Source organism: Dasypus novemcinctus, chromosome 6 (assembly GCF_030445035.2).
Source record: "Dasypus novemcinctus isolate mDasNov1 chromosome 6, mDasNov1.1.hap2, whole genome shotgun sequence".
Classification (NCBI taxonomy): Eukaryota; Metazoa; Chordata; class Mammalia; order Cingulata; family Dasypodidae; genus Dasypus; species Dasypus novemcinctus.
This window is the reverse complement of record NC_080678.1, coordinates 91,969,342-91,985,657: the sequence shown is the minus strand read 5'-3', so window position 1 is coordinate 91,985,657 and position 16,316 is coordinate 91,969,342. Positions and strand designations below refer to the sequence as shown.

Below are 16,316 nucleotides of genomic sequence, written 5' to 3'. Positions count from 1 at the left end.
TAAGTATCTGTGGTGGGCGTTTCAGGGGATCGCAATTCCTCGTTGTCATAAAAGTGCTAGTGGCATAAGTAATAAGGCTGAAGTTCCATAGCTTCGGCCATGACCTGAGAAAGCTAATCTGTCTGTCTCCAACCTCCCTTGTCCTCTTGATAGGTGATACATTCCTCTGGACAGGACATGGGATCCTTAGCAGGAATGGGAGGAAATGATGGAAAGTCAAATATGGGACAGCACTAGTGAATGTCCCTAATGTGATAGAGATTCCTTCCTTGAATTCTAGAGATCCTCCCTTCACATCTCATTGTGGGCGTTTTCCTTTCCTGGCTACTATGACAAATACCACACAATGGGTTGGCTTAACAAGAGGAATCTATTGGCTCGCAGAGCAGAGGCTAGAAGGTGGGTTTCTCCTGGATTTGGTACCATCCTGGCTTTCCCGTCTCATGGCAAAGTCCTCTCCTTTCTCGTCAGGGTTCCTTCTGACTTCTGGCTTTGGCTCCTCTCCATGACTTTCCCTCTCACTGTCTCAATTTCTTCCACTTATAAAGGACTTCAGTAATCCAGATTAAGCTCCACCCTTATTCAGTGGGGTAGCACCCTAAAACAAAACATCTTCAAGAGATCCTGTTTACAATGAGTTCACACAGGAATACAGATCAAAACCAAGAATCTTTCTAAATTGGGGTACGTAATTCAATCTACCACAGTGATAGTATCATATCTACTTTTTTAGGAGGTACCTGGGATTGAACCCAAGATCTCATTCATGTGAAGCAGGTACTCAACCACTGAGCTACACCCACTAACCCATATCTGTTTTACAGATGAGAGAATGGAGACCTAGAGAAATACCTTGGCCAATGGCAGAATCTATGAGTTGGAAGAGATGTTTCAAGGGCACATCTGAGGATTCCTGCTGTAACTCCAGGGCCAAGCAAAGTGCGCTCTATGGGGGACACTGCATTGACTGTCAGGACCCCCACTGAAGAGTGGAGGTCTCCTGGAGAGTGGCAGGTAGGCTTGGGGAAGTGGCCAGTCCCAGTTCCTCCATACTCTTTCTGTGTGATCTGCCCAAATCACTTACTTTTTGCTGCCTTGGCCCCCTCATCTGTGAAATGGGGTTGAATTGTGTTGCTTCCCGACCCACCACTGAAGTGGTGAAGGAAGAGATCTTGATGGCAGCAAGTTAAGGCCCAGGGAAGCCTCATTTATTATGGAGGAAAGTCCATATTCATTATTCTTTCTATGTCCTACAAAAGATTTTTTAAAAAAGCAAAATCAGTTAAAGGCAAACATTTTCCAAAATTTGATTGCATAATATTTAATAATTACAAACTACCTTAAACCCATTATTGGGTTTGTACAATGTGTGATGGCTATCTGAGAAAATTGATTTGGTTTGGGTGCTAGCATAATCCTCCAGGGCTTAACCAGACTTAGCTTCTTTATGCCTTAAATAAAGTGGATTATGGACAAAGTGACATTTTAAATTACTACACTTCCAAATACTGTTACAGCTTTGAGGTTTTGTCCCTTCTCTAGGGATAGTCTGGGGAACAGATTAAAAAATTTCAAACCAACTTTCAGCTTGTAATGACTTTTCCAAACATTAGGACTGAATGAATTTCTACATGTTTTGCTTAAAAGTAAAGCTAAGAGTTAAGTTGATAACACAAAGGAGTGTTAACAATCTTTAAAAGCATACATGAAACAGTCATTAGAATTGCATAGTTCCTCCTTATTCTTGGTGGATGTAATAAATGGTCCCTTCATAGAGGGAGTTCATAATCTAGAGGATGATGTCAACAGATCATTTTTAATACTACATGGAAAATGCTATGGGGACCCAGGAGAACACAGGGACTTGAGAACAAGCTGCCTTAAGATAAGGGCATGGGATTAGAATTCAGGGAGACCTCTCCTACTTAGTGGAGGTATTAGTTTGAGAGCATATTTTTGAAAGTTTCTGATACTCTCCTCAATACCGCAGATTCTTTCAGTCCTTTAATACGCTCTAAGTGAGCAAGAACGAGGTGACAGATTCTGTAACAAGAGTCGGGTTTGTATGGATCAGGAGATTTGCTTAAGACTCAAATGCCCATAGGCACAAACCCAGTGAGTGGGAGACATCTAGCTAAAGAAGACCTCCACCTCCTAAGCATCAAAAAACAGGTCTTCTTCCAAGACACGGAAGAAATTTGGATTTCTATGCGAAATTCCCTGATTTTTAAATATTGGCAATTAGGTACAAAACCATAGTTCATTAAATCCTGGGCACTGTGTAAAGCCGAATAAAACCAGTTTGCAACCGCTTCCCTATATGTTCTTACTCTCATAATTATTCACCTGCAACTATCTTGGTCACTATGTCACAGGAATGTCATGCAAAATATCTTAAAATGCAGCACCTCAATTGCAGTTTTTGCTAGATGACATAACTACTTCATTTCTCCAAGACAGAAATAGTATAATTAATTAAGAGAAGGAGGTCTAACCTGAATATATGCTTGGGGGAGCCAAATTCAAAATATATGTACTAACCGGTAGCCAGCCTAGTGTTCTAACTTTATAATGCCTTTCTTTTACTTATTCATTCCTTCAAGAACTCTTCTTGGCACAGCTACCCACTTTTCATTATTTAAAAAGTCTATTGTCTATTCTACTAAAAACTAAGATTTATTATTTTTAAAGAAATCAGTCTAGGGCCATTTTTAGAAGCTGGTTTCCTGTGCTTTCATTTCCTTTTATGAGCTAAGTTCATTTGCATAGAGAGGGACAGAGAAGCTGGGCCCCAGGACACCTCATGAGCAAGATAATCAGTCCAGAATTAGATATACATCCTGCCATTGTCACATCCATTTGCCCAGGCGCACTGGGCTTCAGGTGCTGTGGGCTCACCGCACTTCAGTGATCCAAGTGTGGGGTGGGGGGGGCGGAGCGCTGGCTGGAGTGGACAGGCATGCCTGAAGAAAACTGACACAGCTGCCTGGCACCCATTTGAGACAATTGTCAAGCCAGAGGCCATTCTCTTGGTGAACTTCTTAGTTCACAGGAATTTATTGGCTTGGGGGTTCTGAGGCCAGCAGTTCAAAATCACTCTGACAAGGAGGCCCTGCTTCCTCCCCAGAGGCCATGTTGGCCAGTGCTGGCTTGCAGGCACTCTCCAGGGTTCTGTGGCTTTCCTGTCACACAACGATGTACTTTCCTTTCTCTTCCGGGTCCCCACACTCTCTGCTTCTCCCTGTGGCCTTCTGTGACACTGATTTCCAGTTTCTTCTCTTTATAAAGCCTCCAGTAATCCAGATTAAAGCCCACCCTGCTTCAGCAGGGTCACACCTTAACTAAATCTAGCGTCTTCAAGAGATCCTATGTACAACAGGTTCATACCTACAGGAGTGTGGATTAAGATTAAGGACATGTCTAGATTGGGGTAGGTAATTCAATCTGTTGCAATAAAGGCAGAGAAATAAAATGTTCAGTGGTGTGATCAGGAGTCAAATACCTTTTTCACTCTATTACATCTGTTTTAGAGATGCTGGACAGGATGACCTTGGAGATAGTAGCAATATTTTCCTACAGCTCAAAAGCTAATATAAACAGTAGATGCATTCAAAGGACTTTTCCACATACATATACTCCCAAAGGAAAATCGAAGTGGGGTGTAAAAAAACAGAGGGCACTGGCTGCGGCCTCTTTTGAAACTGAAAGACCACCCTGGCCTTTCTGGAATCACGGCGGGTCAAGGCTATTTGCTCCGTGGCGGGTCAAGGCCATTTGCTCCGTGGCTGATTGGTGTCTGAGCTCCGGGTGAAGAATGGCAATTTGCAAATGGCAGCAGCTTGATGTGTGCCATTCTGTTAAGGACACATAGTCAATGTTCAACTCATTCTGTTTTGCTTTTTGAGTAACACTATCCCTGCCTTGAAGGGAAATTGCGCGTAAGAGAGAGTTCAGAAATAACTCAAAGCCCTGAGAGCTGAGTCTCTGCACAAGTGAGACACAAGCTTACTCGTACGAGAGAGCCACAAATCCTATTTGTTAGCCCTATGTCTAATTTCTCCGTGATCTAGGACACTGAACATACTCGGCTGCATCTGAATGCAGATATTGACAAAGACCTCTGAAAGGAAAACCAAGACTGTTTACCCCAAATACAAACTGTAGCTTACTGGGAGCGAATGGTGAGTTTCCCTTGCAGGAATCCTTCAGGGTCTAACAAGATGGTTACTCCAGGAAACTGAGCATTACTGCAATGGGCTCTGGAAAATCACTTATTCTCTGTGTTCCTCAGCAGTCTTGTCCCTTTCGTTTGTAGCAGCAATGATTCTTCTGTGGTAAAATCCAATGATATTAACATTACATTCACCAAATACCTTTAACTCCAGTATGGGAATCAACAGCAGATTTAATCCCAAACCAGATCATGAATTGGAAGCCTCGTCTTTGCTTAAAGTCTGTAACTCTGTAAGGACAAGCTATTAATTCATGTATTTGCTTTCATTTGGGTGAGTGAAAAAAAATTGGGTCCCAAGATTTTAGGAGGTTGGATGTAGGCACAGAATATAGAGAGGCATATTAGGGTTGTGCTGAACATACTTTCAAGAGCAAAAACCTACTCTTTGGAAAAGCTCTTCCTCAGGAGGATTTAAATATCTCATGGCTTTCCTCTCTTACATTCTACGCCACTCTGTCCTCATTAGAGTCTCAAGTTTCCCAGTCACCACGCTGCTTCCCCAGCACAGATTTAATCAGAAGCAGGCATCCAAGGAGGCTTTCTCCTTCCCCTACATAGTCTTCCCATTAATGAAATATTCACCAAGAAAACAGTGCCAGAAAGTAAACAAACAGAATTGATCATATCCTTGCCCCACTTCTAACCTCCTGTGAGCTTTGGCTTCTGTTCAGTAATTGCATTTATTTTCATTTCATTAAAAAATGTGAGAGATGGAATTTCACTTAGGCCTGAGGTTCAAAGATTTATGGTCCAGATATAGAAGGGAAAGTTGTCTTTGTGCTTGTAGCAGCTTGGGGTGAGGAAGCACTATTCCAATTAGGCTGTTTTAGGAAAAGAGGTTACAACTGCCCTTCATCTTATCTCAGCAATGCATAAACAATTTGGAAGATACTATCACAGTAATTTTTCTTACCCAGTGTTTCCAATAATTCTGTGAGTTAGGTGTGATCACTCTCATGTTACAGATTCCCAGGTCACCTCATTTTCCTGGACTTCAGGAAGTTAAAGATAAAATACTTCAGAGGCATCAATCACAGGCTGAAATAATCACAACCTCCATTTGTAGATGACTGTGGACTCAAAGCCCTTGTGCCGAGCCCACACACGCAACATATGTACATGTCAGTGAAGAGGCAACACATTCACATTTTCATTATTACACATTAAATCATGAGCCTAACTAGAAAATAATAACTCATCCATGTGTAAGTCTCTAGACTTCCTAAAGACACTCTAGTGATCAGAATCCCTAGGCCACCTGTCTCCATTCTCTTGCCCCTGAGTCTTTCCATGCATCGGCAGGACTCCACCAACTGAAGGGAGCCCCTCATTTGGCTCTGGAAGCATGCCATCCTAAAAGAAATTACTGTAACATAAAATCAGGTAAAATATTAACATATTCCAAAATTTCAAAGAGATGAAGAAACTAAGACCCCAAAAGGAGTTTCTGGTCTGGACAAATTTCTTATTATAAGTAGATGATAGAAAAAGTAAGGAAAGCAAGATTATTTGATGGAGCATCTGCTTTTAGCTTGGTGGCCAGTGGATCTGACTAAAATGCAAGGGCATAGTAGAGAGCCACCAAACTGAGAGACTAGCTCTGGCCTCTGGGGACAAGAGTAAGGCAAGTGTGGACAAAGGCACAGGCATCCTGAAGATGCTGATCCAGCAAATGACTACTAGAAAAGGGGACACATTTTAAGAATGTGCCCCCCCCCCAAAATCAGTGAGGCACAGTGATAGGATGTAAATAATTTGAGACATAAGCTTGTGTTTTATATATTTTTATACCCTCAGTTTCCAAGAGTGCCTGCTTTGGAAGGGTGCTTGTTAACAAACGTGATGAGATAGTGCATTCAGGTGAGTTCTAGGACAATGGAATTACTGGGGTATCTAGATCAGTGTGTTCTCTAAATAAAAGCAGTGTATTTTTTTCCGAGCATTTCCCTATTATGGTAGTCTGGCTGACATGGCAGATGACTGATAATCAGAATTGAAGCTACTATTATTATTTATTACTCTTCAATTTTTTGCCTTTTCTTTTCATTATGAATTGAAAGGCAAAATCCATAAAGGTTGTCTTTAGTGATTTTTTTCTCTATATTCCTATGTTATTATACTAAAATTCAATGTGAAGGGGATTATTTTCCCATTTCCTCTGCTTTGTTTTCATTAGGTGAGAATAATTTTTGTAAATGTCCTTAATTTAACAGATTGGGCATGATATTAGCATGAATTTATGGCTTTCTCCTAAAGGATCCCATATTTAAAGTGACAAATCTAAGATTTTACATTGTGTGAGCAGTAAACAATGCCTTATCTCATTATGTAGATTTTTGATGACACCAGCCCATGAAGCCCACCAAGTTGAACTCACTGAGGCTTCAGCAGCAAAGAATGGTTCAGCTGAAACCTTTTTTTCAGATTCATGCTGACAATTCTTTCACCATCCCTCAAATATAAGAGCTTTGTAATAATTTAGATAGATGCAAGAATTAACACTCTGGAAAAATATCAACCGCCATTATATAGATATACTTGGCAGGTACAAAGAAGGAAAAAGAGAGAATGCATTGATATGAAAAAATATGAGAAAGAATAACAAAGGTCATTTGATAAGTTACAACATACTTTCTTATTAAAACTCTTAGTAAACCAGCAATGGGAATAATAAGGATATCTAACAAAATTCAATAGTGGGCATCATTCATGATGGGGAAATTCTCGAGGCATTGCTTTTAAAATCAGGACCAAGGCAGGAGGATTTATATATTATTATTTACCTTGTTCCTGGAAGTTCCAGCCTCCACACTGAGATACGGAGAGAGAGAGAGAAGGAAAGTAATGATTAATAAGTAAATGAAATTTGATTTATGGTGATATTTCTGTAAACCTAGAAAACTTAAAGGAATACAAATGTTCCTAAAGTCCATCTAAAAGAGTAAGTATAAAGCAATAACAATAAATTCTTTAGAGTACATTAAGTGGATCACTGGATCATAAAACTATAGTATATAAAATTACTATATTTAAGTAATTTTGTATATCTGACACATATTTAAGAATCAATTAATAGAGACAAAGAACATGGTAGTCCAGGATCTTAAGCAGGTACACATTAAAAATTAAGCAGTTGTTAAAAGCAAATCAACAAAACAAAATGCATGCACTAACTCAGTCTGAAAAGGCTATGTGCTGTATGATTCCAACTATAACTCATTCTGGAAAAGGCAAGACTAGCAGCAGTAAAAAGATCAGACTCCCATCCCATGTTAGTGGGCTCTTCTGAGCCCTGGGAGCATTGCTGTCCCTCAAGATGCTTCTGATGGCTCAAATGTGATGGACAATATGTGACACTTAAGAGAATTTAGTTCCATTTTTCACATGCTTTAGAGAGTAGCATGAGTGGGTCATCCCACATCCAACCACCAACGCTGGGTTTCCCATGCCAATGCTGTCTTCCCTCTACCTAGATATTATATTTATTATTTCATTCAGCAAGGTATTGGAACTCAGTGGCTTTAATTTTTATGCCATCTATCCTGAAAATCTCCCTCTATCATTTATCTGAGGTCAATCCACATTTAAAACTTCTGACCATGGTCCTTAAAAGGGCTGTGACTTGGCCAAACATTATGCAGAAGGTCAAGTGAGTTTTACTGGTTGCCTTACTCATTTCAATGGCTTTGTGGCATTATACTCAAATATGACACCTAGCACTGGGACAGGAGGCTGGAACCGGAGCCCCTTCCTCACTAAGGAAGAGGAAGGCAAGGAACGCATGTGGTGCTAAATTCCTCTTTACCCTTTTCTCCCATTATGTTTCTGTAGACTTCATCTTGACTCCATTTACTTAGCTCCCATTGGTAATGTTGAATCTTTATCAGCCAGTGGCACAAAGCTCCTGAGACCTTTATTCATCTCAGAAACTGCCATCATCCTGATGTATCCAATGCCAGTCCTGTTTCAGAACCGCTTTTACAAACCTATTCAATGGTCTTGACATTGCTGGGCAGAGGCCGCAGCAGTGACTCCAATGTGTTGGTAGAAGCAAGCTTTTCCTTTCCTAATTCACACTGATTTCTGTGCTTCAAATTCCCTCTCAGAACCATTTGTCTATGATGACTCATGTACTATAGCAAGTAACTGTTGCTTAGAGAGCATTTGGTTCTATTTCCAAAAGTCCCTCTGACTTAGGCATTTGAACCAGTGTCATCTGAGACCACAGGTAGTCTATCTTCCCTCCGACCCCATAAAGACGACTTTCTACATCTTTCTGAGAGCCTGGTCCTCCTCCCATTCCTTGAACAGGTCTGGCAAAGAGCAGTAATGGTGCCAGAAAAGGGATAATCCTTAGTGTGTTGACTCAGGCACCAAAAACCCCTCCCTAAATGTGAGACAATCCTTTTCTAATGGGGAACAGATAGGGTCGCCAGTGCCTTAGCCAAAAAGCTGTAAAAGTTGACAAAGGAAATACCAATATTGCCAAATCCATCTGTGCTGCGAGTTCAAAAAGATGTTTCATTCAGCTGTGGTTTGCACTTTGATAATTTAGTCAAAATAACATTTCTCTTCATGTGGAAGATTCACAATCACATTGAATTAAAAAATAAATTATTATAATCGAGAAGCTATGACTCTTAAACACATTCAAGTGAAGGAATGTCTTCATTTGTTTTTAGAGCTTAAGGCTCAAATTCTTTTAGAAAAGTAGCATTACCCCACACCAAAACCAATGACAAATTACATTTCATCTGGGTGGAAAAAATGCAATGTGGCAAGAAATAAATTGAAAGTAAAATGCTTATATTTGTTTATAGGATATAGAATACATTCTATGCTATATTATGTTTAAATGACATATGATATAACATAGCTTATTAATATATTACATTGTTATATTAATTATATATAATATAATGGTATATGTTTATATCATATGTTTGCATAATGTAGAACACATTAGCTTTGCCATGTGTCCTGACCTAAATTCTGCCAATCTCCCCTAGAAGTCACATATCATTAGCTTAAAATGAATTGAAACAATGATTTAGAGTAGAGAGAAAAAGCCCATTTCCGAATGCTCCATATCTTTTTCTATATTGAGTCTTATTTTTCTATTATAAAAGAAAGTCAAATTCACTAAAATATTTGAAAGTTCAGAAAGGCAAATAAAATACCCTCACAGTTCCTCTCCCCTTGGGACACCCATTCAGTCTCACCTTGGAATGTATCCTTACATACCTTTCCTACAGAAAGGGAATCATGTAAATTACTTCTTGTCTGTGATGCTCCCTCAGCTAATCTTTGGATATTCTGTTGTTCTATCTTTTCCCTCGTTATTGTTCTACAAAGCAAGAAAAACCATCTAAAATTTAACATTCATAGATACTAGAAAACACGTTTCTGAAAACCTGACAAAACTTAGAGATTTACTGAGGTTTACAAAACCACTCACCACAACAAGCTGAACCCAAAATGACCATTCTCCAGAATCCAGTAATTAGATGTTACTTTTTGACCTAGACCTTGTTTGACCAAATTATCTTGTTTTCTAACTTGAAATGTAGGCCAATTTACTTTAGGCCAATTTACCTGAGGCCAACATAAAGTTGCCAAACTTGTGTATAACAAATCTAAGAGGCTTTCTCAATTTTTATCTCACTTTTCTTTTTCATTGACCTCAATTGCTTTCATTCCTGTTTCATTTGTTTTCTCCTTCGGCTTCTTTTGAACACCCTCGTGGTTCTCTACCCAATTCTCTGCCTAAATTTTTAGCTTTTTCTTCAAGTTTCCTGCTCCTGAGAAAGCCAACATCTCTTGGAAGAAATTTATGAATATGTGTTTATAATTTTACTCTTTTTTCAGCCTTCTTTCTAAGAAGCATGCAGGTTTTCTGATCTTTTTTAGTATTCATGAAAATCATATGAGATGAGAACCATTTCCCAATTGTGAACGCTGAAGGTATCAAGTTTCAGAGAACGCATGCAATTTTCCCAAGTGCAAAGTGAGATGTCAAAGCTCTAACTATTAGAAAGTTATTTCCTTGACAAAACTGATCACAATATTTGGATATGTCAGCTTTGTATGAAGCAGAAGGAAGCTTTAAAATGTGAAAAACTGGGTACAGAACCACAAACTTGCTGAACTTTCAAATTCCATTATTACAAACACCTTTATGACCTTAAATTTGAAAATGTAAATAGCATTCCTCCAGCCCAGGCAGAGCTATCATTTAGCAGTTGAGCAGGCTGACCCCTTGAGCAATGGTTTTCGTAAACTTGGTTGGTACCGCAGTATGTGTTTTGCAGAAACTCAAAGCAAAACTATTTACAGGGGACTTGTTACTCAATGGGGCTTTGAACCATGTGTGCTTGTTGGAGTTCTCCAGGAGAGCATTTTCTGGACTAGGATTTGAAGGGGCCAACTCTGCTGGACGCCAGCGCCTTTGGGTTTGATCTAGTGCCGGCCAGTAATCAATGCAGAGGTTTCTAATGCACCAGTAATGATTCAGAGCATTTACACATCCCCTTATGCATTATGACAATGGCGATTTTACAGATGAAAAGACTGAAGCCCAGAAGGGTAGGCACCCTGCCCTGGATCACCAGCTAGTTGTGGGCGAACCTGGCATTCAGGCAGCCTGACTACCAGCTGCCAGGCAGTGCTGCTTCTCCCTGGGCCAGCTCCAGACCACTTGATGCCCTGATTGCCTCAGCATGGACCTCTGCAAAGGCAATTTGAGTAATTCATATTCATAAAATAAAATAATTTGGGCTCCTATGAAGCATATTGTGTTCATTACAAGTCCACATGAATTAATTGGTCCTGCCCCAACTGCCCTCTTCCAATTTCTAAGAAAAGAGGAGGAAGGATGCCCAGTGGTGCGTGTCACAGGCCTGTCAGCCCCACACTGCCTGGCCCTGCCTAGCATCTCATCCCCCCGCCTGCACCAGGGCCCTGTCTGCCTCCCAGAGCACAAGTCTTCACTACATTTGTAGGAATCAAAGCAGAAAACCCTGGAAAATGCTGCTGACATTCGGGCGGTGAAACCAAAGCCTGGGGGGAAGAGTCATCAGAAGCTTCACGAAGGACCTGGGCCCTGCATGTTAGCAGGATTTCCACCAGGTGCAAAGAAGAAAGGTTTAGTCTAGGAAGGGGGATAATTCTCATGAGCAGAGAGGCAGAGAGGCCAAGGCAGGAATAGGAGAGCCAGGGTCCAGAAGCACAGGAGGGGTGGGGAAGAGGAGGAGGAGAGCAGCAAGGCCTTGACCTGCTTGGCTGGCAGCACTGCTCTGCTCAGAGCCCCATCTTGTCCTGTCCTCCCACCCCCAATCTTACGTGGCTGTTCGGGAGAAAATTCTGGCTGCCCAGCTCCCCCCTTTTAAAAGAGGATGAGTTGAGGCCAGAGAGTGGAAGACCCCAAATACCAAATGGAAAAGTTTGAAAATCATTTAACACGAGGTTGGGAAAGTGTAAAGCACTTGTGCAGGAGAGTGGGGTGATAGGGCTAGGTGTTAGGATGACGAGACTGCTTGGAATCTAATGAACTAAGGAAGGAAGATAAAGGAGGCAGGAGACCAGTGATGAGGCACGGCTTGACTCCCCGGAAGGGGAGCACTGGAGATGGGATGGAAGAGACCAGAAGATTCTCTGTAGGCTGCTTCTCTCTAAGGAACTCAACCTGAATGAAACTTGCATCATCCATGCTGGTCTTACCAGCCTCTTGGCCACATTTCCCAGGGGAAAGGGGAAAATTCTATGTTTTTCAAAAGAAGAAACTACTGCATAAGAATAAGGCCAAAATAAAAGTGTTGACATTGGTGCTAGATGGTTTGATGGATAAATTCTTGTACCCAAGCAAATGAGTGAAACAAACAAAGGGATTCCTTTAGTGTATGTAGGTCCCATCTTTTAAACACAGCAAATTCAACCCATCTGAGATTATTCAGTGTTTTCTTCATTGTCTTGAAATGCATGATAGAAAAAAAAAACGGTATATTTAACTCATGCCCAGCCCCTACCAGTGCCAGCCTCTATGCTAAGCATGGCAAGAGACACAGTGGCAAATTAGAGACAGGCTCCTGACTCACACACCAATGAGGGCAGGGGGCAGAGGTTGGGGCATTTTGAATAGTGGGCAAAAGAACCCCCCAAAGTCCATCTACTTTTCAAGCCCCACTGAACTCACCCCTTTATGTATGGTGTTTATTTTTATTTGTGGGTAGTCAAGAGAGCAGAGTGAAAGAGAACATTTTGCAATATTTACATAAGAATCTCTGTGGCTTTGGAATCTTCACCTACATATATTTGTAAGCATCGTTCTGATCTTTGTGTTAAATTAACTGCACATCAAGCTCTCTGATGGGGCATTCGAGATCCAATATCAATGACTGGTGGCACTTTATAAACGGAGAGAAACCTCAGCACAAACAGTGTCTTCTTTTTTTGTCCGTGGGAAGAGAAACTTTCAAGAATTTTGGAGGCAATGATTCTGGCCCAGCTAGGGATGTATGTTGCAAGACAAAAAAGCATCCCCTTATTCAACTGGCAATTTCACAATATCTTCCAAGGATTATGTGAGCTTCTCATTTTAAACCCTGCTCCAGGTCTGTGGCTTTTTTCTTTTTTAACAAGAATGTCAGACCACGTGGGCTGTTTACTCAGGAGGGCAGCACCGCCAGGCTGAATGCAATCGTGCACAGTGGGGGTCAATTGTCTAGACCCTTCAGCTCGCTTCAGGGTCGGTTGGGGGCAGAGGGCAGGGCAGAAAGGACCTTGAATCTTATGTCTGGAGTGCAATTTACATTTATTTTGAAGTGACATCTCAATGTGGAGCTGTTTTTTCAAATTTTTCCTTTCCATACGCTTTGCGAAGGGAAGATTTTGGCTTCAGGTTCTTTAATAATGAGAAGCTGGTTGTAACCATTTCAGAAGTCCATTCTGAAGTTTTTCTTCAAGCAATAACAATTGCAGCTGTTGCGCCTCTCAGGGTTACAGACACGAGCCAGTACTCAGGCAGGGCCTTGGCCAGGACACTCTGCTTTACAGACCAGGGACAGGCTGACCGAGCACCGGCACATGCCTCTTGTCACACTGCCTGGTACATTACATCTTGGGTTCGAGTGAGCTGGGTAACTTAGGCTGCGGCAAATGCAGCCTTGGCTGTCCTACATGGAACATCTCTGCCTGTATTATCCATCGCCAGAGGCTCTATGTGTCTCTCTTGGAAGGAAATATTTTAAACTTAGCAGGGAAGTGGCAGAGAGACAGGGTTGTGTAAAGGGTGAAGAAGGCTGATATGCTCAAGGTGGATACACAACTTGACAGGACCACCCTTCCCATGGGGCCTTGGTTGACATGGCAGGGGTGTAGATGGGGGGTTCCCTCTAGGGCAGGGGCGTCCCTGAGGCCTGTCTGCTGGTGGTACGGGGTTCCTGTGAAATGGGATAGTGTTCTGTGGTTGGGTTCTCTCAGAAGCTTCCACTTGGACCCGGACAGATCCCCCAAGTGCTCCACAATGAGGCACCAGCTCCTCTTGTTCAGAGGGCACCTACAGCCAGGGGTTTGTTTCCCCCACTTTAGGGATTCTTCCACACTCTACCATGGTCAGTTTCTCCAATAGTGAACCATCTGTTGACTCATTCATTCTTAGCTAGGTTCACATTTTCATAGAGAATCATAGTGCACAAACTGCGCAACTCACTCAAGAAGAAACAGATAATCTGAAGAATCTTGTACCAATTATAAAAATTGGATTTGTAGTGAAAAACCTTCCCACAAAAAAATTTCAGCTCCAGATAGATTCCCTGGTGAATCCTACCAAGAGAGAAATAATACCAATACTATACAAACTCTCCCAGAAAACAGAAGAAAGAACACTTTCTAACTCATTTTTTAGGGCCAATACTACCCCAGTACCAAACCAGGCAAATACACATCAAGAAAAGAAAATTGAAGAACAATGTCCTATGTGAAAAGAGAAGCAAAAGTTTTAAACAAAATCTTAGCTAATCAAACTCAACAATATTAGAAAAGATAATGGCAAAACAACATTAATCCCATGAATGCCGGATTCATTTAACATTAGAAAATCTTTGAGTATAATTTGTGATGATATATTGCCAGGTTCCATTAATAGAAAAATGGAATATAGTGATGGGTTTAAAGGTTAGATAGAGAATACATAGAAATTTAGAAAAATTAAATAAAGGAAAAATAAATTGGGGTATCAAAGAAATGAAAAAATGAAAAAGCTTTGTTTTTGACATTTTGCCTTTCATCACTTCTACAGGTGTGGCCTTATATGTACAGTGGCAAGGCAGTTTCTACCATTTCTTCCTCAGTATCTACCTCCTTTCTTTTTTTTTTTTTTCCTGATTATTAAGTTCCTCTTGACGTAAGTTTTAGGTCACAGTAATTCACATATACAATATATGATAATCCCATATATCCAACATCAAACTCTTTGCCCCTTCCCCAACAGTGATCTTTTTACATATTCATATTACATTTGCTGCAGCTAATGTACAGCTATTGAAACAATAGCTTTCAAACATGGTTCCATTTGGGTTTACATCATGGTTTATATTTTAGACTATACAATTTTCTAAATTTTTAGTTATCTTATATTTTACATTATGGTTTACATTTTAGCCTATAGATTTTATACATTTTTGGTGTAATTTAACATGACCTATATCCGTCATGGCATGATCTTGTGGAACACTTCCATTGCCTGACAGTTACCCTGATTTCATGTATTCAACACCTCTCTCCCCCTGCCCACAGGGCCCACCATGACAATCAATCTTCATTACTTGAGGGACCATATTCAGAGATACTTGCAAAAATGTTGAGGACTTGACATACTTGACTGCCCTAACCTATTAGGAGCCACCAATTCTCTCAAGAGATACAATTCCCTCTGTTTGAGAACATCAGTCCTCCCCAGGATGTGGGTATACCTTCACTGTCATTGGCAGGGTAGGAGTACTTGTGTGGGGTGTCATTAGTGGGGGGCACATGGTTGGGAGGGAGTTCTCCATGGCATGTATACAGGGTACATAGAAAGGTTTGGATATTTTCATAGTGGTTTCAGTTGGAAACCGTATTTGAGAGAGTGCTGAGTTCCTGACCAGGGGAGCTCTATCACATTCCCCAATGGAACAACAACAATCCCCCAAGTGCAATGGCAAAGACCAATAAAGATGGATGGTCCAACAGTGAGCCCTTGATACTGATGGCTCCAATTATGAGCCTGTGTGCCTGAAATATGAACTAAGCCTATATCTGTGGGGTGCCTAAGAGTTACCTCCTGAGAACCTCCATGTTGCTCTAATGTGGCCACTCTCTAAGCCAAAATCAGCATGTAGATGCATTGCCTTCCCCCCAGCGTGGGTCATGACTCCTGGGGATGAGCCTCCCTGGCACTGAGGGATTACTACCAAGCACCAGCTGATGATGTAACTACAAAAAGACCATGAACAAAGAGGTCAACTCACACTGGCAGAATATCTCAGTCTACATGTAATATCAGGTGTTAAAAACTGCTTTTTGACTTTGGATAAAAAGGGGGAAATGGAAAGGACAAGTGAGTTTATATGGCTAAGAGTCTTCAGAAAAGAATCGGGAGGTCATCAGGGGGTGATGCATATGCATGCCTCAGCAGGGTACCAGAGACAGCCAAGATAGATGGAAACCCAGGTGCTGGTTCTCCTGAGGGCTGCAGTGACCCACATGTTCTATGGTCAAGGCAGATGGCTCTGGAGTTCAGGGCCATGTCAGTTGGCCCAACTTTGGAATTTGTGTTCCTGAGTGTGATGGAGTTGGACTCAGATATAAACTTTCTACACATGTGTTGTAGCTCCTACCCTCTGGTTTCTTGGACTTACTCTGGCCAGCTGACAGGGAGGTGAAGAGGGTCAACCACCACACCAGGGAGCCAAGAGTGCCTACAGCTGCAAGCAGGAGAACTGCATCCATCATCCACGTGGAATCTCAACCCCCTCTTGATGTAGAGGGGTCTGGACATAGCCATCCCAGGTCTACAAAATGGAGGAATAGACTATGGATTAGAGTG

At 41.4% G+C, this 16,316-nt stretch overlaps 1 long non-coding RNA gene across 1 annotated transcript; it reads right to left on the bottom strand.

Moving 5' to 3' along the window:
* Nucleotides 1–1,104: 1,104 nt before the first annotated feature.
* On the bottom strand, nt 1,105–7,046 carry LOC139439118 (uncharacterized). The gene is made up of 4 exons (XR_011648949.1): nt 7,018–7,046; nt 5,148–5,226; nt 4,170–4,329; nt 1,105–1,250 (listed from the first exon to the last, which is right to left on the bottom strand). It is a non-coding gene; the product is annotated as an uncharacterized lncRNA (long non-coding RNA).
* Nucleotides 7,047–16,316: the final 9,270 nt, after the last annotated feature.